The following is a 24,760-nucleotide window of genomic DNA, read 5'->3' as shown; positions in this document are numbered from 1 at the left end:
CACAGGACATGTAATAATACGTTCATTTCCAAAATGGGAGCAGGTTGAGAGGCATCAGGAGGTCATTTATTTTACCTTCTGGCCCTAAGGCACTATGAAACATACCCAAATCTCTCAGAGTTGTTTGTCTAGAATGTCTGCTCTTTTGCTGGGGTAAGGTCCACTGCAGGCCTCTTGTCTCAGAGGCAGCTGGACATGTAAAACTGGATTTTCCAATCAAAGTCACTACTAACACGTTAGCAGTCAGAGTTAAAGGGGATAGCTATGGCATAGAACCAGTGCTCACAGCAGTACTAAAAATACACGTATAATGTAGCATATATGTTAGTTCTGTAATTTGAGAGGGAATGCTATGCAACTCAGAGCTCTGATCAAACAACACTTTCTACATTGCACTCTTCTGCAAAAAAAGTTGCTGAACTTTCATCTGATCTAATCCATTGCTAATTGTATCCCCTTTCCCTGTGCCAATATTCTGCTGTGCATGAATAATTAGCATGCTGGTCTGAGGCCAGGGAGCTGAGCAGCCCTGCTCACCTCAGCGAGGCTGCCTGTCTGGTTGTGGCTCCGACAGCCGTCATGGCTGCTTCTTACATCGCCACAGCAGCAAGTGCACATTCAGCTATTCCATACATTACAGTAGATACGGGTCAACTGCAGCGCCCTACAAAGCAGCCTAATTCCTCTTCTCTGACTTCATATGCTTTGTTTAGAAAAGACCTATTAAAGACCAACATAAAACAGCTATTAGAGAAGCTGCATAGTGAAACAAGTTATTTTTTAAGATCAAATATGACAAATATTTTGGAATGCATTCAGCCCTGTAAAACTCTTAAGATTTTGACAAGATTCTTTGAAGCTTGTGTCACACAGGCATTTCTCACAAGCACTTTGATTTTCACATAAGTTACAAATGTGCATTCGCCATAACAACTTTAGTTTCCATTTCTTCATGTCTTCAGTAAAGGACTTGACTCCGTGTTCAAAACTGAGCATATACGGGAATGCTTCTCAACCTCAGCCTTAAAGATCACGTTGCTGGATATGCACTCCCTTTGAAAGACTTGGCTTTAATCTTGGTGTTTGTTTCATTTGTACAGTCCAAAGTCTGATCAATAGATTATAAACATATGACCAAATAGATGCCAAGGATCTAGGGAAAGAAAAATAAAATTTTTGTTATAAAAGTATTCCAGCATTACACACTAATTTTACAGCCAACAACAAAAGCTCGTTCTTTGTCACAGATGGAAGAATAACTGATTAAAAATGCCAAGTTCCCCTCTCAAATTATTCTTTTATAATCAGCATGCTGACTCACAAATTTCTGAATATATAATGATGTTCTAAACATTTCTTAATTGAATGCTTTGCAAATAATAATAAAATATTTAAGACTGCTTGTTACTGATGTTAATGACTAATGTTAGAATTTAAGCTAAATATTGTGTAAATGATTATTAGATTCTCTTTGCAGCTATTGGGTTTTTAAACCATAGTACAAGCATATAGATAAGTTGAATTTTTCCTCTAAACAAACCACCCACATCTGGACAATGAAAGCTCAAAGCAAATTCGAGGTAGAGTGTGATGGATTCCTCCCCACCACCAAGATGAAATACTTCATTATCTATGTTAGCATTCTATGCCTTTTAAAAATAATCAGAAAAATAGTACTCAAAACTGGAAGAGTTCTTACTGTGATTGTCAGTACATTGCCTACTAAATCTTTGTCTGTTCATGTGTGGAAAGCAGGGGGAAAAGGGAAATTTTGAAAATCTGATTTTCTGACATTGCCCAAAGTTCCTTGAAGTCTTAATCTCAGGAAGACATATAATCATTCTTTTTGTAGAAGTTATTCTACTGAAACTCCATGGTTAGACTTAGACCAAAAAAAAACCCCTACTCAAAACTGGTAGCTGCCTCTATTCAAAAGCACAGTGGTCTTGTCCTTCAGAGAGGCTAATCACTCAGCTTCCGGTGGAACCACTCATCTAAACCAGGGATGAGATTCATACTCAGTCTGAGGCTCCACACATAAAACTCACGTGATGAAGTGTGGGTATTTATAATGTTAATGTCTACATCTGAAAGTTAGTTGTCTAAATTTTCTTTACGGTCACTAGAGAGAAATAAGAATTTCTGGGTATGAGTCACCTCATCCTGCTGCAGATGTCTAAAATATGTCATAATAATTTTGCTTGAGAAGTGCCTGTTTCTTACCAGTGATTACAAAGGAAGTCTTGAGTGAGTAGCTCAGATGTATGCATCTGTATGGTTGATGTTTAAATTTCCTGAGACAAATCTAATTCCATTTCAGCTCATGACAAGGCATGCCTATGATTACAGAATGGGTAAAGGACCTCACCAAAAACTGCAGGAAGCACCTCTAGCAAGAATCCTTGCTGCACTGGTTGTGTTTTTTCCTAGCAGCAGCACAGAGCCATGGCACCAAGAACCTGGACAGCCAACACAACAGCCAAAGAGTGAATTGTGTCTCAGGCTGAGCACCACAAACAATAAGCACACAGAGAAAAATGCTGGTGCTTCATCATTAATGCAAGAGCTATAGGAACAGTGATGGGGAGTGGACATGGGAGTCAGTACAAGAAACATGATTATCAGGGTGCACAATAGATTATTAGTAGGAAAAGATGGAAAAAACACTGCTGGCAAGATGGCTAATGGAAAAAGACAAAGAGCTTTGTGAACCTCTAGAGTTGGGTTCTGAGTAAAATCTGCTATAATGAACAAGCCAGCAAAAAAAATCTTAAACTGTGGAGGGTAAAGCAAAAAGTTCTAGATTGATTAGAAAATGTTGAAACTGTAGAATGACAAAGCAATCCAAACTATTTTAAGAAAGAAACAAATTATGAAATTCACTTCTCAGGAGAACTATGAAGTTTAAAGCTACCTGAATAAGAGCAAATAAATGCAAAGTAAAGTGACAACCAGATTTAATAAGTAAGTATGTGGGTGATGAAAAGGAGAATTTTGGCACTTCTACTTCAAACATTTTATTGAGCAATCATGAGGAGCTTGCTTATTGACGAGGACACTGGGAAGACAGGGGTGATTTTTATACCACAGAGACAGGAACACAAAAAATATATGGAGCTAAATTATGCCAAAGCGTTAAAAAAAAAGTATTAAAAAAGGAGGATAATATTAGAGACAGTATGGGGAGAAGAGGTATTTAGAGAAATAGAATAAAATGAGAACATCACTGAAGAAATATACTGAAGTGATCCCCTTGAACCAAGTATCAAGATCTTGTCTGGGAGAAGTATGCTGTGTTCAGAGGAAATGCTATTGCCCTTCCTCCAGCATCTGAGATTTCTGATGTCAGCAGATGACAGTCAAGTCAGATGAAAATCTCCAGCATATTTTCTGTTGTTCTAGATATATGTCTTTCTATTTACTGCTTGAACCTGACATGTAACTCTTTACTCCAACTTTTCAGCATATTCTAAGATTTCTAGCAAAAACACGTAGGCAATTATTGTAGAAAGTGAGAGACTTTATGAAGTGTGACACTGAAGTGGAAATTCTCAGAATGCTTTTTAACATAAAACAAATTATTTCAAATTAAAACACCACTGTTTTCAAAATATCTTTTGAATTGGCTTGGCTCCTCGCCCTTGGAAATGTGTTTGGGAACAATTTCCTCTTTGCGTTGTTTTCTATAAGCATAAAGCACAAGCATTTAAGTAGTAAATTTCTTTTCTACACAGTGTTCAAGGATAAAACAGTAGGAGAGTTAGAAGCCACTATTTTGCATGGGAGAAAGATGAGTCACTGCCATGAGATAAAATTAAATTAGTTCTTACATAAGTTTATCATAACCTTCACTTCTTCAGAATCAAACCTCATGACTCAGTATTTGTTTATAAAGAGTGTTCATTGTCATATAATACCTGGCAGTCATCAAAGATAACTTATATGATATATGCCTATATCTACATTTTATGGATCTCTAAGAAGATTGCTGAAATTCCTTCATGACCAAGTATAGGTAATTATATCTCCTGTGATACTGTCTTTGAGCCATCACTCTTCACAGCCTTGTGATGAGAAATTAATATTTTCTTCTAAATTCTCTAAAAAATCTCACTTTTTTTGAGTAGAAATAAGGGAAACAATGTGCAATCTGAGCTATCTAACAAGAATATAGATTCATATATTTCTTCCAAGAATAAGAAATAATGGATCAGAAACACTTGTTTTCCATATCTATGAATCAATGTAAAAATTCAAATTATTAAGTATGAATTATTAAAGTCTTGATCAAGAATTCCAACAGGACATGAGTTTTGTTTATTGTGAGTTGATTAGTCCCAGTAAATTAATATATTTGCTATGTTACCTAGTCTCAAAGTAGTTTTATTCTAAAGAAGTTACTTTGAAAGTTAGTAAATATGGAGTTCAGCTCCCTCCTCCTGCTAAAAACATAGCGGTCCTGAAGTGTGTTGGTACCTTGAGTTTCCACTTCCACAAGAACTCTAGCCAAATCATCAGTACTGCAAAAACTTAGTCTTACCCCAACTGAAGCCTACAAAATTGCTTCTCCAGAAATAAAACCCAACATCCAACAGAGGGGTTTTCTGTGATTTCTAGGGCTCTAGTACTCAGACTTCTGCTAGGAAGTGGCTGACACCTGCCTGCTCTTACTCCTTAACCTCTCCACTGTACCCCTGAAGTCTCCACTTCCACTTTGACTAGATGTAGAATTGCATGTGCTTGGACATGCTTCTTGAAGCTCCCAAATTCCTCATGATTGAAGTAGGAGTGCAAGTACTGTGACTGGATACTGAATCTATGATAAAGCATCCGCTTATGGAGAAAGAATGGTCTGTTGCACATACAGGCATTTTGGTGGAGCAGCTATGTGACAAGCCAGGGGTCCAAATCCTCTCAAGCACCAATGGACACTAGAAGACAGCAGCCTAATGGCAGTTAACTAAATGTCTTGAAGTGCAGGCTTTTGCCATGTTCACAGTGCTCAAAAGGCAGAAAGTCCATGAACTATAATATGAAAAAATCACAAGGGACTGATAAGAATATATTAAGAGACATCTTGAGACTCTCCTGATTAGACCAGTTGATCAGTGTAACCATAGCTGACTTACACTTGAGAAGAAAAAAAATAATGCAGTGATTTTTAAAATATTTTTTTCTCCTAAAATAGACTCTATCTACAAGTAACTACTGGGGAGTAGTAACAGTTCTATATCTATACTGAGACAGCTTCTTCATGTAGGTTGGGCCCCCGATCTTTTTTCCTTTTTTACTGGCCTATGCAAAGCTGACACTATTTTCTGTGAGCACCATGGAAGGAAAAGCATATTCCAGAGGAATGTGAGGATTGGTCCAAAGCCCACTAAAGTCAATGGAAGTCTTTCCACTGACTTAAATGGGGTTTGAATCAGACCCTAAATGAAGAAAGATGAATCTTCGAGTTCTGGGCTAAGGAAATAATTCCATTGGGAGTGGCATGGAAAAAACACATGAAGGTAAGAGAACTTGAAGAAAACAAAAGGATCTGATAACTTGGAGTCAGCAACTGCTTCAGTATTTTAGGAGGTCATAAAAATAGATGGGCTTTCTCTCATGCAAATTCACCCCCCGTAAAGCAGTCTGATTTATTCCTGTAACAGGAACATATCAAGACTGATCTCCTCAGTTTCTTCCTTTATTTGTGCTTCACTTAAAAACTGACTACCACAACGGAAATGACACAATGTTGTCAACTCCTCCCAGAATGCTTTCTAATTTATCACAAGCAATTTCAAATAAGTGGTTATCCAACTTTTCCATTTCTTTCAATTCCATAAGAAGTAAAAATTCCCCAGTGTCCCTAGTGTCCCCATATGGCCTCTCCGGGTTGATCATTATCCAAAACTGACTGTTTTATTAGCTGCTGAGTTTTCATATCCCATAATAAATGCCTCAGAAATGCCAGTGGCACTTCCGTTAGTGTGCAGGAAAAACGTCTTCCAGGTGGACTAAAGAAATGTATATTATAAGGGGAATATTTTGGGGAAATGTAGACATTTAAAATAACACTGATACAGTTTGGAAGCAGAAGATAAATCAAAAACATCAGTTGGACATAATTTAAGCAGAGAGGAAAAAAATTTGTTTTGTTTAGATTAATGCAGAACAGCTGCCTATTAAAAAACCCCAACGAACTGCGGAACAAAGGGCTGAATGAAAAGGTGCAAATTTAAACCAGATCAAGAAAATACATCAAATCAGAACTGAAGCTTTTGAAAGACTGATACAGTCATGTGCATTCTCATCTTGGAGAAGCAAATACAAAAGAGCAGCTAATGTTATTGTCTCCTCCAGGAACCTGCAAAATTTTGCAATTGGTCTCAAGAGAACTTCGCTTTTCTGGGTGTAGCTGTATGCTGTGGAAGAGATTTGGATACAAAAGCATTCACTGGACTCCAAATTTTCTCTCCTGGTATAGATTAAGTGTGCTGCAAAGACAGAGCAGGCATGCCAACTAGCAGTCCTTTACAGTGTGCTTCATTTCTTAATTTAAGGGTGACTTGCTGCCTCAAAAGATTAAATGGTGAGACAGGAGCAAGTGAAAAATTACTCCCTTCTGCCATCAGCACCTAGTAGTAAGAAAACATAATTGCTTTTGCAGATTGGATTTATTTTATTTTTATGTTTTGAAATATTTCCATTTAATATGTTAAATATCTTCAAAGGGAGAGGATCAGAAGGTAAATATTTGCATTAGGATCAAAAATTTATAGTTTTATCTTCCCTTAATAAAATGAGAGAAATATTACTTGAAGCTTTTCTCTTACCCAGAGAAAAGGCATGTGTTGGGCCTTTGTACTATGCTTCCCATGATGTCTCTATAACATGCAGTTGGACATTGCATCATGGACACCCTCTTGCCTCTTTTGGGACTGATCTGCCCCTTGGTGAGGGTAGGTAATGTGTGGTTTTGCTTCCCCTATGTGATACAAACCTTATGTTTATGCTCAAGATGAATTCCTTGTTTTACTGCCAACTGACTGTTCAGTTTTGGAGTGTCTCTTTTAAGGTGCATCTCTTTAAAACTCTCTCACTTCATAAAGCTCAAAGATTAACCTGATAATCTTTTTTGTTCCCCTGACCTTTGAATTGTGAGTTTCTAAAATTCTTCAGTTACTTGCCTCCAAATGCAACTGAGAGAGAAACTGCTTTTCAGCATCCACTTGTCCTATCACACATGTTGCTTTAGATGTGGGAACTAAACTCGAGTGAGGAACTCTCGCTGTAAAGAGTATCAGTTAAAGGAGTCAACCACTGAACAAGTAAATATCCTTGTATGGTGACTCCAAAATTTGATCTTTTTTAGAGTAAAACTCCTTCCATTCCTTGCCCCTGCTGATCTCCCAGGACGTGGGAAGACTGGTTATTCTTGAAGGCATAAAACCCTGTTTCTTGAAGCTGAACTGCTCATAGATGTGTTCTCAATGTACATTTCAATGCTTCATTGACTCCCCTTGAAATAAATTTGCAATCATAATGACCAGTCAGCCTCTTGGGAACATTTATCTAAAGATAGGAATCTTCAGAGCGAAGCCTCATTGCTTATATTTTCTGGAGAGGGGATAATACCTCCTGGAGTACATCTGTGTTGTTTTAAGATGCTACTCAGCCCTGTAAGGCCATCCATCTAAGAGAAGGTCACTCTAAACAAACCTACGTCCTGAGGACCTCGCTGCCACTGTCCAAGCTTGCTTGGCCCCGGCAGATGAACCTTAGGATTAAAGGGTGAGTTCAGTTCAGTGCACACTGTGTCTCACAAAAAAAAAAAATCCACTGCGCAGGCTCGAAGGGTAAAGACCTTTCCCAAATCTTCGTTCGCGAAGACTGGCCATGATGATGACTGCTACAGATATGAACAGTCATGTTCTACTTCTCTTTACTGCTTATAGCAGCCTATTTAGCTAGACCAGAGATGCCTTAAGGGGGTGAGAAGAGTTCTGTCATAGATGTCTACTAGGATGAGAGTCATGCCTAGTACACAAGTCATTTAGAAAGTGGATGGGGACACATCTGGGGAAGCTGTATCAGGAGCAACTGAGGTCAATTGGTCTGTTCAGCCTGGAGAAGAGGAGACCGAGGAGAGACCTCATTGCAGTCTATAACTTCCTCGTGAGGGGAAGAGAAGGGACAGGTACTGATCTATTCTCCGTGGTGACCAGTGACAGGACCTGAGGGAATGGCCTGAAGTTGTGTCAGGGGAGGTTTAGGTTGGATATTAGAAAAAAGTTCTTCACCCAGAGAGTGATTGGGCACTGGAACAGGCTCTCCAGGGAAGTGGTCACAGTACCAAATCTGGCAGAGTTCTAGAAGCATTTGGACAATACTCTCTGGTACACGGTGTGACACTTGGGGATGGTCCTGTGAGGTGCTAAGAGCTGGACTCGGTGATCCTTGTGGGTTCCTTCCAACTCAGCATATTCTGTGATTCTGTGTGGTCATTTTGACTGTCATATGCTTGATATGTAAGTACAACCTAAGGATGAAAGGCTGCAGGCTCCCTGTAATCCCTTTAGTAATTTTTTTCTTCCTTATTTTTATAAATTTTTTTTGAGTTTTACCATCATTAAATAGAACAGTTCAATCTTTCTGTAGCATGACAAACGTTTATGGCAAAATTTGGTTTAAGAGATCATTGGAAGAAGAGAAGAAACTTCTGAGAAGAAACTTCAACTTTTTAAACAAAACAGGACTTGAATCCCTCCTGACCCAGCAAGAGACTGCCATCCTAAATGATATGTGTGTGTGCATGCATATTTGTTTATTTATGTATTAGTCAGAGTCGAGTATTGACATTCTAAGATTTTGGCTGGTGAGATAAAAATCTCCTTCTTTGTAAAGATTGGCCATTTCTCAAGCCACAGGAACTTTAAACAGTTTCCTGGCAGATACTGAGCAAGCAGGTTGAAGTGGGCAATGTGATGAAAGGGGAGACCACCTCTTTAATCCTACAAGTTGATGAAATTTACAGTAGGTTTTTGTTTTTCTCATTACTTGTTTATTTATTTGATTTTGCTTTTTTTTTTTAATCTGGTTAAACGCAGAATCTGCAAAGAAAACGTCTCAAAAGCGCTATGTGCCATATATTAATTTATTTTTTTAAAGAAAATCTTACATATTCCTCATTCTGGTGGATACAATGTCTGCATTCACACCTGCTCCATGGTTACACCAGGCTCCAAGTGGAAACTGGTTCAACCACTAGCTTATTACTTGACTTCTATGGAGATCTGCCTGGATAGTGTTTGCAGCCTTGGGCTCAGATCAGACCTGTAAAATCCCAGGCTTATGTGAAACTGGCCCTGCAGAGACATGCATCTCTAGGAAAGAAAACAGAAAAGTTCCTTGCACTTCCATAATGCAAGGGCTCCTTAATACTCATGCTAACAACTGCAGAGGTGGCTGAGCAGTGATTTGGTGAGCACAGGGATGATGGATCCTTTCAAAGTGAGCCCCAGTGCTCTGGCCAGGTTTCTTCATGCATCTGTAGGTGTTGGGCCTGCTTTTCTTTTGGCATGCTGACTTAAAAGCACCACCATTTAAGGTTCCACCACCAGAGGGGCACATGCTTCTGAAAACCTGATGCAAGATAGCATCTATGAAATCTGAATGCATGTTCTGAGTTTCACCCAGACTGTCAACAGGTTTTGCCTGTGGGATTAGAAGGCACTTTTGTTGCCACATTGGTTGTTGCTGAAGGTCTGTGATGGCAGGGTAGGAGGACAAAGCTATACACGCTCCTACACAGTGAGGCACTGCAGTGAAGGTGACTGAGGTGGAGCTGGGCAAGAGATTTGTCACCCATTTTGAAGTAGAGCTGTGCAGAGCCCCAGACTGTGTCAGAGCTCTGGAGACCTGCAGTAGCAGAGCTGCCTCTGGGCTAATTAATCCTGCTTTGTAGCATTTCTACTGGTAGAAATGAAAACTTGGAAAAATTTTTCCTGAAGTTAACTCATTTTCTCCTCATTATCTTCCACTTAGATATTTACAAAACAGGATCACTTTCCTCTTAGTTTCATCCGGCAAATCTGAGGACTCCAAATGCATAGAAGATGACTGGGAGGAGGATAGGAGAAGTCTGCAATTAATCAAAATTAATATCCACTTTTTTCTCTTTTTTTCCCGAATTGCATTTATTCATTTTTAAAATTAGTCTTTCTTTTCCCATAGGAGTGTTATTTTCTATGTCATCAAGAATGCAGTAGTAGGGTCACATCATTTATCAAAGAGGTTCTAGAATTACTTGTCAATAATTTTGTGATTATCAAAAGGATAGTCCCCAGGGCAAAATGTCCCCTTGCTTGCTCCCTTTGGGAATAGGTTGGTTCAGTTCCTGCAGGAGGGATCCTTGTGCAAAGACACAATCCTCTAAATAAAAAAGACACTGGAGTAAACTCGAGGAGAGAAGGCCTTTACCAGTCACAAGTACCCTAAAGAGCAGGAGTAGCACACTCTCATGAGTGATGTATCAGACATCTGCTTTGCTGTGAGATGGATGGCTTGCAGAGCTTTAGGACTCAGTGCTGCCTGGTCTTACCCTCCACTCTGGGAAAGGTTGTGTCTGGATCTCTTCTGTTGTGCCTAATGCTGCAACACACTTTTCCCAATAGCCAGAGAAATGCATTGTGCCGTGGGAGATGTGTCTGCACTGCAGGTGAACCACACTGATTTCATATGCCATAGGCCAGATGCAACTACAGTTTGTGTACAATGCCTAACATATACACTTAATATTTATTTTCACAGAAAGAGTAAAGAGAGACTTGCATTTCAACTAACCAGGAATAAAGACAGCCAGGTTCAGGTTCTTGTTAGCTAATGGGATGCAAGTGAGTGTTTCATACTAAAATGTTCTACTAAAAGCATACTGAAACTGATTAAAAAGGAGAAAAGCCTGACACCAACCAGAGCAGTCCAACACACTGAGAAGTGTCTTTCTGAGGTACTTTAAAAAATATAGGTGGTGAAAATTTACTTGCAGATTTAAACCTTAAACCATTATTACTCGACACCGATGTTATTAATTTTACTAATCACAGCCTTCTATTAGAAGCAATGAGTACTAAATTTTTTCCAAAAACACTCTCCAAGTGTAAGGCTTGTGCAAAGCTTCTACCAGAGCAGACAAATCCCTGATTTTTTTATGGCTCTGCCTAAAAAATTATTTTCTGTTTCCATGTCCCTGTGATATTCAAACCTATATAACTCAAAGAAAGGCAATCTCAGATGAAGAGCAATGGAAACCGAGGGTATTTCAGGTGCAATAAATACTGTGAGAATAAAGACTAATATGCAAGCACTGAAGTACGTGACTGCTCAGTCTGTTCTCAGTGAGTATTTGGTGAAAACCTGGGTATGAAGAAGTCGGTGAGAATTTTATCATTGAAAGAATGTGGTTTTCACTCAATCTCCAATGTTGCTGGTCAGAGGATAAGGCATGAACACTTCTCGACTTTCCCGTGGCTCATCAGCTGCCACAGTGAATATACTTTTATGAACCTTTCTCCTGGAAACTGCTTGCTACAAAAGTAGTTGAGAACTGCTAGGAGAGCAATTCAACAATTCAGTTTCTGGGATAGTTTTGTTCTGTTTTGTTTTTTATTAATGTGTGATACTTATTTTTCATGCCATGCAGATGTTGCACATACTCTCCAAGGTTCTCAGATCCATTTTGCAAACTCTTGGATGTACACCAACATAATTTATCACATGACTGAAAAAAGTCAGGAGATTTATACAACTAGGCCCAGATGAGTTAAAAGTCCACTTCAGCTGTGATAATGTGGTGAGGTCTAATTACCCTAAATGATCTTGATGATAAAGAACTGTCTAGAATATGTTAAGTCTGGCTACTGGCAGGAAAATTCTGGAAGGGATTTTTGTAGGTACACATATAATATCTGTTTCATATGGACCATCAAAAATCAACAGAAGCCCATGGTCCTAAATCACTGAGATGGTTTAGAAAAATCCCATCCTTAATGAACTCCACAGCAAAAAATCCCACCCTTAATGAGCTCCACAGCTCGAACTGGGCAATGATAAGAAGGATCTGCCATCATCTGAAAAATTTCTCCCCAGCCAACCTGCAGAAATCAAGGACAGGACAAATCATGTCCTAATCAATACATGTCCTAATGAAGGAACAGATAGTGGTGCTGACTTGACTGATCCCACAACAGTCTGAGAACAGGAAAGTCCTTAAGTGGATCTCCATTCTGGAGGAAATCTTTCATCAGATTTCTGATTGAAAAAAATAAATGGAATAATTCCAGAGACCCTCTTTCTCAACAGAGTGAGATGTTCTTACTAGTTGATTACATTTTCCAAGTAAAATTCCATCTCTTCTTCACTCCACTGGCTCACAGATATACAGGATTTGCTTATAGAAAAGGAACTGCAGAGAGTTATGTTCTTTGCACGTTTCTGAAATATCCCGGGCCATTAAGTTGAACGGTTTGCTTCTTCCAAGTACTAGAACGCAAAGGAAAAATGTGGAAGCATTTTCAATTTACTTTTGGAAAAAAAAGAAAAGGAAAATACTAGCAGTAAAAAGTATTTGGTGCTTAGAGATAGTGCATCATTAAGTGTGTCATCTCACAAAGTTCCATCTTCTCAAAGTCCTTCCTAAATTATATCTCTAACAGCCTTGAGACCAACGGATATACACAATGATGAGTGAGCTGTAGCAGCATATAATACTGATGGTATATAGGTATATGCATTTTGCTCCAACAACTCGAACAACACTTACCATAAAATCTAATTGCAGGCTTCTTCAAATATTATGTTAGAGATAATGACTCTGTGTAAATATCAATTTGTTGTTTTTTCATATACATTACAACTTAGTGCTCTGAGAACTCTTTTCAAGATTTTCAGAGTGAAGCATTTGTTTTTGTTTTGTTTTGTTTTTTTTTTTATTTTGAATACTTTTGTTTTCTTTTGAGATTTGTTGCTGTTATTCCTGAAAATAAAGAATTGAAATTATCAGGCTAATAATATAACAATATTACAAAATAATTCCTTTGACATTTTCTCTCTCATTTTCTCCCCAGAGATTTAAGCAAATTTGGCTACTTGGTTTAATTTCATATAGACCATATTTCCTAAATCCATTGTAACATGGCACTTCTGTTCTGTATACGGATTCAATATGTCTGTATGTATATAAAAACAATACAAGGACAAAGAATTAAGTGTACCATTGATCATCCTCTTTATAGAAATACAAAATTGCTAAATACTGGATTATATTACTGTTAGACTTGACTCTTCCTGCTATTCTGCTGTTCTAGTAGTGCTACTATGAGTTTTATTGCATGTCTGTTAGGCCTTCCAAAACCAAGGAATAAATTCTCCAGAACTGTCTCAAACTGTCTGACATTTTAAAGTGCTAACATATTTGAAATAGTTTCCTATATCCTGTGCCCCTCTGCATTTTATTTAATGTCTATGTCTGCTGCAAATTAGGACCATCTTTTTCTTCTTTTTTTCATTTACATTTGGAGATTTTGCATTTAAATTTCACATATTGCTTTTCTCTAAGACCCCTCTGTTGTACAGCTATTGGTTTCATCGCTATTCAGGCTAATTTAGCTATGGTTTTTCCCTTCTAGGAGAGGTTTAGGATTTTTCTGACTGAAACTATGAATGAAGGTCAGTTTGAATTTAGAGCAAGGTAACAGGCATTCACTTTATTTGGTTGGTTGTAAATGCTGCTCAAAGATGTATTTCAATTATTACTTTTCCCTTCTGGAGTATGTATTTCATCAGCACTGTGCACAGAATTTTTTTGAGAATCAAATGTCTTTCAAAGATTTTGTTATGGTTGGCATTTGTAAATTAAAATCCTTTATATGCTATGCCAGTGCTTCCCCAATGTTATATGCTAGAACTCAGCTAAAAAATTCTCATTGAAAGAAAAGGTACTAATTGTGAAAATGAAGAATGAATAAAACAGCCTATGCAAATACCTGCAAATTCAAAGAAAAAAAAAAAAGAAAAATTCTTAGGTTCAGTGGCACATTTTATTTCAGAAAAAAAAATAAAATTCTTCTTTCTTTAACTTGGAGATCTGCCTGAATATTTATCTTGGTTCAGTTTCCTCTTTACACTCTCTAGTACAGATTGGCTGTCACAGTGTCTATAGCTCTACCATTTACAAGAGTTGCACTATTTAGCTGGAGCACTGGAAAGATGCTTAAGAATATTTTCAGTTTGAAAGCATCATTCAGTCCTTCTCTCAATCTGCTTATGTAACTTAAATATTTTTAGTGACTGGGAGTTCAAAGTTGCTAATGTGTTGTGTTTCTGAATGACAAATAGAGCACACTAAAACCAGCATTACACTGTTTTTTTAAGAAAGTTTCGGGGAAATTCATGCAGCTCTGAGTGAAACCCTACCCTGCTTTTAGCCATCCAAGTATTTCCTTCCTTGTGCAGAGGGCTGAATGATTCATTGTACACAGAATCTCTGTTCACCAGTAGGTATGAAGCTGATGTGACTACATAACACAGTCAGAGAACAGAAGCTCTTCTCAGGCTGAGACTCTGAGACAACCAGCAGCAGCTGCGGAAAGGAAACTTTCCTGCTCAGGATTTATTCATAATATATGGTCTTGACAGCTGACAAAAATGATATCCATCTTTTTTAGCATGGTGTCTGAATTGCATTGTTCCCACTTGTAGTAACAGCTAAGGAATTTTTCACCAGGAGATGTGCAGTGAAACTAGACCTGCAGACTGATTGAATAAGCAAATGATTTCATAAAACTGAATTATTAAAATAAAAGAAATGTGACTGCTGAACATTAAGAGACTGAGAAGAAATTATTATATTTTCTTACTCTATAACTTTACCTAAGCAAAGAAAATCACACACTGAGCTCATTCCTCTAACTGAATTGATCCAAGAACACAAAAAAGCAAGTGACTGACACTTGTGAGTCATGACCCCACATCTTCCCTAACTTTAATAAGCCATTTACTAAGCCTCAATTTCAACCCACTCTTCTAGTCTCTCTCCTTAGTTTATAAAGAGAAGTATGCACCTCCAAGATCCCTCTTTTTGGTGAGAAGAATCACTTTCTGGAGAGGATCCTCTCTCTTCCTTGACAATACAGGATCAAGTAAGACAGACCTACTTTTTGGTAGCTACCATTATGTGAAATGAATCCCCATCCAGTCTACCCATGTCTAGCATATATTTTCTTTTTAAACTGTGACGGCTCTTGTTCATTCAAATGTCTTCTATTATAATCATCTTTCCTTACTACTTCATCTAAACCAGCACAAAAAGTGTTGAAACCGAAGTGAGGGTGGGAGGTTGGGGGATGAAAACAAAAGAAGGCTAGGTAAGGGGGGGTGGGCACAGAAATGGAAAGCTATGGTTATAGAAATCAGAGTTGTACCAAAGTGAGGGAAATAAATAGAAAGAAACATAAACTAAAGTAGTATAAATGCAAAAACAGGGTATGGCATGGCAGAGAATTATCTGAGAAAAAAACTTGCAAAAGCCATAAGAATTTATAATGTATCTTTTTCAAGCATATCAGGAACAGGAAGAGTGCAAGAGAAACTGTAGAGTCAAAAGAAACATTCACAGAATATAAGATGATGACAGGAAAAGACTAGATTTTATACATATTTTAGTATAAGGTCACTGTAGGTGAGTTTGAGAGGAACTTTATGGAGGACATATCAGAAGTCCTGCCTGAAACTGAAATCCCAATAGAAATTATAGAACTCAGAAAGTTCATAAAGGAAGTCAAAGTGCTGATCTAACCATTGCTCAATTTTTTACAAACCATCCGACTAGTTCAAAAAGAAAAAAAAAAAGTAATTTCTTTCTATCTATCCATCTGAGATGTCTATGAACAAGTAATAAAACACAGGACATCTGTGTCAAAGGGGAAATTAACTTTAGACTTACTGGAAAAGAAAATGCAAGGAATTAGACCAAGGAAACAGAGCAGTTGTTTTGCATGATTGGCCATAGGACCTAGTGCTCATATGGCATCCATGCAATGTCTGTATACCAAAACACAAAAGGATTTTTTTTTTGTGCAATACTCTCAGTTTACATGGCAAACAAATAAGGCCATCTGGTGACCATATACTTTCACTATATGATTGACTTTCACAATAGTTCTGAAGTATTTGTAGAACATGGTATTCACAATGGTTTGAGATCTGCAGTGGTTCATCTTGCAGATGAGCCTTAGCCTTTAAAGATGTAATAAAACGCCACAAAAGAATGATTTCCTGAAACTCTCGATATGGAGGTCAAAGGTAAGAAACCTACTTTCACTCTGCCGTCAGGGTAAAGGATTCAATACTCGAGTTTAGAACATCTAGCTTACAATTAGCAACTTTGACATTAAATTTTCATCCTTTGGAGATCAATTGTTAAATGCCTAAACAATTTATTATTTTTTTTAAAGAAATTATTAGTTGACTAATTCATACTAGGTGCATTTACAGCTATTTTACAAGAAATCACAATATGAGATCTTATTTTCCTTATTATTGTCATAAATATTGTCCACTACCATGGACTTACATAGCAGAAAGGATTTACCCTAAGGGGCTGCAGTTCAAAACAAATAAAGACCTCACTTTAGATTCAGTGATATCTTTCCATCAATTTATTGATTTAGGGAAGAAAAGTTATATTCATATTAGAACCAAGCCCCTCTGGAAAAGACCACTTGACTTTTTCAATAGATTCAGCTACTTTTTTTATGCATGCCTGTGCTGAAAAACTCATCTATAAATGTGTTGCACATAGATACATGCTCAGAAGTCATCCTGTTAGTCATCATTCCAAAAAAACGGAATTTAATTAAAATGTATTTTTCATTGATGACATTAAAGACAAAATTGTTCCATGAACTGAAGAGCAGATAAAATTGGGGTTCTTATGTATTTTTGAAATCTATGCTGTCACATACTACAGTAATCCACCATCCATCTCTGATTTCTCTACCAAACTCCTTAAAAAAATCCCTATACAAGGTATCAGTTCCCCCTTGTATCTTTGACCAGAACATCCCAGTTTCCACCCCTGACTTCCAAATGTTTGGCTAACCAAGAGCAATGTGTGCTTTCATTATTCATGTTGATGTTTTTCTTTAAAATCAAAGCATTAGAATGTCTAAGACCTTTCCCTCTCATCTGATTTGAATGAAATTGGCCAACGGACCAGCAAAGAAACCGATAAATGCATACAGAAACAATGCATTCTCATACTCTCCATTTCCCTAGAAGACCAATTCAAATTTTTTATGGACACTGAAGAGTAATTTTTGAAGCCACGTGGACACTTTAAGGAAAAGGAGAGAAAGATTCTCCATGGGTAAGTCACAATCATCTTAGAATTTGATACCAGGATACTGGGAGGAAAATGTGTCCATCAAAAACAGATTTGTTTTTTTTGCACCTTACATGGGAATTACTAAGCTGGAAGCTCAATTCTGATTTTGAGTATCTACCGGGTATTTCTGTATTTCAAGCAAGCTAAAACCTTCTATATGTGAACGTAAGTGTTTTAACACACTGTTTGGAGTTCAGGAGCCCTCTTCGTTAGCATAGCCCAAACAAAGTGAAAGGATAGAGGGGTATTAAAAAAAAAAAAAGGCACCACCTCCCTCCAGTAAACAAGTAGGAAAGCCAAAAGTTCCTAAGAATCCACTGCCACATTTCACTTAAAAATTAGAAGGCAGTAGTAGACAGGAAGAAAAGAAACAAACTAAAGAGAATAAAAACAATTGTCATGCAGTCTTTTTTTTCAGACAGTTATTCAGGTTTTCTGTTAGTACCATGCCAATATCACGCAGACATGGATATTTCAATCTGCTCCTAGTTATGTGTAGTTCAGTTTATATCAAATTTCCCAACACACTGGACTACCCTTGACTGAAGACCTACTGAATTTTTTTTGTTGGAAATACAAAAAACCCTCTAAAACTCATTATATTTACAATCAAATACAAACCCAAAGAAAGAGACAACCCTAGAGCAAATTAGAAGAAAGTGTCTTAGTAAATTTCTGAAATATGCAAATGAGATTGTGCATCAACTGCATAAAGGAACAGAAAAAGTCTGTTCCTGCAAATGGATACTAGGTAGATCTCATTTATTCTCTTTGAGAGAAGGCTTTGTGTTGTATTAGTTTTTTGCTTTGTTTCAAAGATTTCCAGATGTAACATTGCAGACAGTGTTAAATGACCATTACTGTTTGTTAAGGTTATAGGTATTATTTTATTTTGCTTCTAGATGGAATTACATATATCTGTTCTATTAAAAATAGGACAATTGTTTTACCAAAAGTTATGAAACAACCTAATGTTTAAAAAGGCTGTTGACAGTTGCAAATAGGCATTTATTTCTGTCATCAAGTTGCACATCTTGTGAAGACTCATAGATTTTAGAGCCAAAATGGCCCTTCTGAACATATCGTATGACATATACAGGCCAACAGTTACTGAAGCAGTGCCTGTGTTTTTGGGTTCATCCCGTGTCTTATAATTGCATCTATCAGAGTCCAATTTTTCTCTTGCTGAAGCGAGAACTCTTTGCTGCAGGTGTTTTTGTGCGAAAACGAGGGCGATTAACTCTCTCATCATCCTCTTCAGAATTTTAATTTTCTTTTTTTATTTTTTCCCTGTTTGTGTCTGTTCCTTCACACTTGTCCTCTTAAGCAAGTCCCCTCACGTCCTAGGACACACATAGAACTTCACCCATTTCTGGTGACACAAAATTTAGGGTTTTTTTCTCTTTGAATCTTGTCTGAATTCAGTGGAAAATAATTTCAACTAACCTCTTCCTCCAGATAATCTCTTAAAACCACAAAATTTTCCATTAATGAAATATGTAATTTCTTGGAAAATAAAGCAATATTGATTCAGAATATTACAATACTGCAGAAATCATTAGTTTTCCATAAGCTGACTTCTTCCTTCAAATTCAGTGTATAATTGTGGATAGATTCCTAAGTTATTAATGCTTTTAATGTAATTAAATATGAGACTTCAAATTCACAGCCTACTTTTAAAATATAAAATTTATTTTCATTGCAATCTGCCCTACCAGCTCCGAAGTACACAAAAACAACTGCTGCAAATAGAAAAACAAAGCATCCAAATGTTGATAGTAATTTCTTGTTTACCCTGAATATATGCTTCAAAAATTCACTTGAACAACAGGCTCAGTTACACTTGAGATGATATTGCCATTTCTATCATAAAGACTGAAAGATATTTAGATACAGGACAAATTGTCTAGCCAAACCGAATATGTTGTCGTTTCTTTTTGTCAAGTTTCTATTTATTGAAGTCTGACTGATTAAGGGGTTGTCTTCACCTAAAATGGAAGTTGAAACAACAAAATGTGATATGGACTACTGCAGTGTGAAATATTGTGAATACTGCTGTGAATGCTACTACAGTCCTGTGATTACTACTGTCTAACTAAAAATCAATTAAACCACCACTAAAATCTGGGTTGTGAAGGTGTCTGAACCATAGTTTGAATTAGCTTTGGGGTTTCAATAAATTGCCTATTACTTGGCTTTACAAAATGCACCTTCACTTGAACTAAATCACATGTTGTCGGTGAAAAATTAGTTTAAAAGCAGAACTGTTATTTTAAACCCACCACTGACTTAGCAATATCAGCTGGGAGAATAACTTCTTTGAGTTCCCCTAGTGTGAGAAGGAACTATGACATGTTCCCAAAGCTGAATGTTAGCCTTGTAAGATTTGAGGAATTAATTTATACCATTCAGTTTTGGTTTTTCTCAACAAACTGGTGCACTCTCTGAGGAAACATAAGCAGATTATTAAAAACTTTTTTTCTTAAACACATCTACAATTTGGGATTTTTTAAAACTATATTCATACTAATGAAATACCTGGCCATCAGGTGATCAGTATAGTGCAGTACCAAAAAAGAATTGGCAAATTTAGGTTCAGACAATTCCTTACTTCAAAGACAGGAATAACAAAGTAACTAGCTGTTCAGCCTGCAAATAGTCAATTTATATTTTGCCCTGACAAAAGTCTCCGTTTTACATGTTTGTATGTTTTAATTGCAGGGCAATTTCAATAATATCTTATGAGAAAGACATAATATTTTTGGAGGAAAAACTCTAACTTCTTGTTAAGATTTTTGGAGTTGATTCCCAAATGTTACTCTGCTTCTGAGTAGATGTAGTACAGAAAATAGGATCCTCTCAAATCCTATATAACACTAGGACAAAAATAGGAACCAGCCCAGACACCCATTGTGCTTTTACTTATGGAAGCACTGAGGAGAAGTAGCGAGGTTTTGCAATGAAAGGTAGATAACCTTTTTCAGCCCTTCTGATTCTCTTTCCACTGTGGACTTGCTTAACATGGGTATATGACACAATTATGATAGGCAAGCATCTTTGCAATTTGTTGGGGTAATTTAGTAGGTTTCATGGTCAAATATATCAGTGCTCTTGAAGCTGTGGCCATGAATTAGCTTCAGGCTTAGCAGAACAAGTGCCACATATGTATTTGGGCAGTGTGATACTGGATCAGATCCCTGGATCATTACACTCTTATAGTGCAATAGTTCTGTCTCCAGTTTCTTAAGAAAAGGATTTTGTATGGAAAGTTACACCCATGCCTTTTATCTGTAAACAGAATTGGTTGCCAGCAATAGTCAAACATTAATTTCTACCAAAAGTTTCAGCTTTTCCAGATGTTTATTTTTAAAGAAGGTTTAAACAGAGTCACTAAACACAATCAATGCCTCTTCATCTATTTATAAAGAGACAGAAATGAAACAAAGTCAAATGAAACAAAGTCAACTTAGTCCAAATGAGAGTGATTTCAGAACAAAGCTAATCTGCTGATTGAAAAATAAATATTGTCAAAAATGGAAAAGGAACTAAACAAATGAAAAGTACTGTAATCATATAATGCCTTCTAATGCTAGAACAATGTAAAGTTTTATAATACCTTCAAAAGGCTGTATTTTTTCTTAAATTGTACAGTGTGGAAGACAAATGTAATATGTTTTATGAATTGTTGAAGAATACAGTACAGATTAAATAAAGAAGTTACTTATACTAGACTTTAATTCATTGTTAATTTGCTATTGCAGTGCTGACATGTTTTTTGTTAATTCTTCTCCTAGAAATTGGACCTTGGAACTGGCAGTAGAGAACTTCACTGACAAGAAATCATGTTCATGACAATGTACTACTGGTTACAGAGAGGAAAGCCGTAGAAGGATTGTGTCTCTCCTCTGTTTTTCAAGTGCTTGTCTCTCGTGGGATGGAGGGTTGTGTTCATGTATAATTTAAGACACTTTTGGAAAAACATGAGGATCTGAAATATCGAGTCTATGCCACAATTTAGCAGTGTCCTGATCAGCACGGTTGTGGGAGACGCTCGTCTTCACCAGCATGAGTTCACATGATATAACCCTACTGACCTTGTAGTGACAGAACAGAGCCAATGCCAACCAGGTTAAGTTAGTAGGGAGTTCCATCTTAGAGGATCACCAATGCCTCCTGCTAATGAAAGAACTGAGATGCTAGACCTGGCCATATAAGTTAGAAATGCATTAGGAATATCTTGTACCTGTTGATTCAATGTCCGGAGCATGGGTGAAGAAGAAAGGAAAGCTTTTACCTGTTCATTCCTTGCTCATAGCTTTATTATAAAATTTACCCCCTCCTACTTACTGCTGAGATGCACCCAACTTCTGAGGTTACATGAAATCTTTCTCTTTTTACACAATATCCAAGTATACATGTCTGGGTTCATGGGCTACGTACCTCCTGTCTCTACAAAACAGGGAGGAGAGTCTCTTTTATGGGATCAGCAAACTTATGCTTTATGCTTGATTTTTTCATAAAACTCCACAGACTTCCTGCAAAGTTCTTAGAACAAATGCATTCTCCGTTTGCCCAGCCACAGTCCTACCATAGGGCCTTAAATTTAGAATTCCTTTAAGCATATTCCAGTTGAGATTCCTTCATCTTATACAGTGCAAAACATAAAAGTCACTATAGCAGACAAAACCACACTTATTATGATTCTTGCTGAACATACTGATGAAGCAAATGTTTATTTTGCTCATACCCACTCCCTTTAAAAGAAACCGTACTTCAATGACAGCAGCCTAGTCTGATATTCAGTGCCTATATTTTGGATAGCCTACTATAAACCAGTAGCTTTAAGAGACTCATTGCCCAGAATTATGAAAGATTTTTGCTAACAACTACAGCACAGTAGCTGCTCCTTTTCTGATCCTTTAGTTGTCTCCAAAATACTTCTCCTATTTCTCTCAATGTAAATTTTTTTGACAAAAATAAATCCACAAAACTATGGGGAGAAAATGGACTTTGAATGACTTTTCCTGGGGCTTTATCTGGGTTTGAAGACATGAATCAGAGGATTCCTATCATCAAAATTCATCATTACACTTGGCTTACCATTTTCTGTTGAAGCTTTTTTTATTTTACCTTCAGGATGCAGACACATCATGTTGTGCTGCACTGCATTCCAGGGTCAGAGCACTGCAGTATGACTTACAGCAAGCAAGACACTTTACTTGCTTGTCTTGAAAAATTGCCTTTGAGCATCTGCTGTGTGGAAGAATGTTAATGGAAGTGATTTGAAAATGAAATGAGGTGCCCAAATTTCCTGAAATTTTACAACCATATTTGAAAATTGCACACATGTGGTACAATCTCAAAACACACATTTATCTGCATAAGCATTGTTATTGTTAAATAGTTTTCAGGGCTGACTTTTTTTCTGAATGAAGAAAATTATTGTGATGCATGTAAAAAAAAAGGAACGTAAGCTAAAAATTTTTACCAAATCCTGTCATCATTAAGTGAATGGTAAGATAGAAGAGGAATTACTTCTGTTTTGACAGTATCAGGTACCATATCACATGTAAAATATTAATCTTTTTACTTATTGGTAGAGCTGACTGAGAATTTGGACTTGTACTGTTTGCCATGATCCATTTTTTTAGTTTTATTTGTAGTGTGAAAAGGTGAGAGGATCAATTAACAAAAGCATAGTAAATAATTTTTACAAATTTACTACACTTCTTGTGAAACCACCATTTTTATTTTATTAGCTGACTCATTCTTTTGATGCATTTAGCCTCAAAATTAACTTGCTCAGCTCTGTTCTGTACTATAAAGAATATTTTGGTTATCACTAGAAATCAAGAATGATTGTGTAAAGTAGGCAGCGCTGATTCTCAGAGGTGGCCCATGAAACACCAGCTGTAACAATGGAGTTTAGTGCTCCATTTTGTAAAACAAGTTAGATAACAGCAGACAAATATTTTTTTGTCCTTGATATTTCTGGGTCTCCTTGTCATTTTTAGACTTTTAGCTGTCTTAAGGATGAGATACATTTTGGCATAGCGTCAGCAGCCTCTTTTACTGTAGCAACAGCTTGTAATTCACAGCTGCCACCCCATTTCTAGACACATACTTGGTACCTGTGGGAAATGTGAATCTTATCTAAGACTTCTAGATTATTTTCTGGAAAATTCTGATATTTTGAGGGGCACAGTGGACACAAATGGAAATGCAGAAGGTTCTGTCTGAACATCAAGAAACACTTTTTCACTGTGAGGTTCACCAAGAACAGGCACAGAATGCTCAAGGAGGTTGTGATGTTTCCATCCTTCCAGATATTCAAAAGTCATCCAGATGTGAACCTGGGCAACCAGCTCTAGATGGCCCTGCTTGAACAGGGTGGGGGTCGGACAGGACAGCTGGATGTTTCTGCCAACCTCAGATATTCCTTGACACTGCCCTTCTACTTGCCACTGGTCTGTGTCAGGCAGCTACAGTGTTTATCAACATGGGACATGTAGTTAATTAACATTTTGCATAATCAACACATGTAAATAGTGTATTCTACCCCAGTATCTGACTTTAGAGGCAGTGGTCTGTGAAGGGAGAATTTTACGAAGATCTTAGGTAAGAATTCAGGAGAATCTTAGACTAAGTAAAACCAGTATGCAGCATTTATGTGCATTCACAACAACATCTGGGGCAGTCTAGTAGTCCAGTATCAACCAGTATCAGCAGAAGAAGCTGCACTTTTATAATAATGAATTACTCACAAAAAGAAATAAGCAATTCAGTCTGAAACTCTGGAAAATTTATCTTGGACAAGGGGTACAAAAATCACAAATCAAGTAATGAGATACAACTGAAAGGATTAAGCTTTCTGCATAGTTCCTCAGATGAATAGGCTTGATAAGTTTGAGGGAAATAGCAAGAAAGCTATAGGCACTCCCCACCCCTTCTGCAGATATACCAATATCAATGTGTAAATAAGGAAAAAAGATACAAAGAACAACAACTTTACTGGCAACACTGAATGCAATCAGAAAGGCTATCCACATACAAATGCTGCTTATGACAAAGAAGTTTCTCTCTACTGTCTTTATAAATAGGTTCTTTCCACTGATATTTCATTTTGGAATCGTTTGAGAGGCTTAATTTGTTTTGCCAGGTTTGTAATTATTTCCAGAATTGACATCAGCTCCAGTTTTAACAAGCACTAACAAGGCAAGTTCTAATGTACCCCAAAAAACAGTTATATTCTCAAAACCTTAAGCCCACCAGTCTTACCTAAATTGACACATGATGTCATTTTTCCAGCGTATTAAATTTTAAACCATT

Source organism: Chiroxiphia lanceolata, chromosome 3 (assembly GCF_009829145.1).
Source record: "Chiroxiphia lanceolata isolate bChiLan1 chromosome 3, bChiLan1.pri, whole genome shotgun sequence".
In the NCBI taxonomy this organism is placed as follows: Eukaryota; Metazoa; Chordata; class Aves; order Passeriformes; family Pipridae; genus Chiroxiphia; species Chiroxiphia lanceolata.
This window is presented reverse-complemented; position numbering follows the sequence as displayed.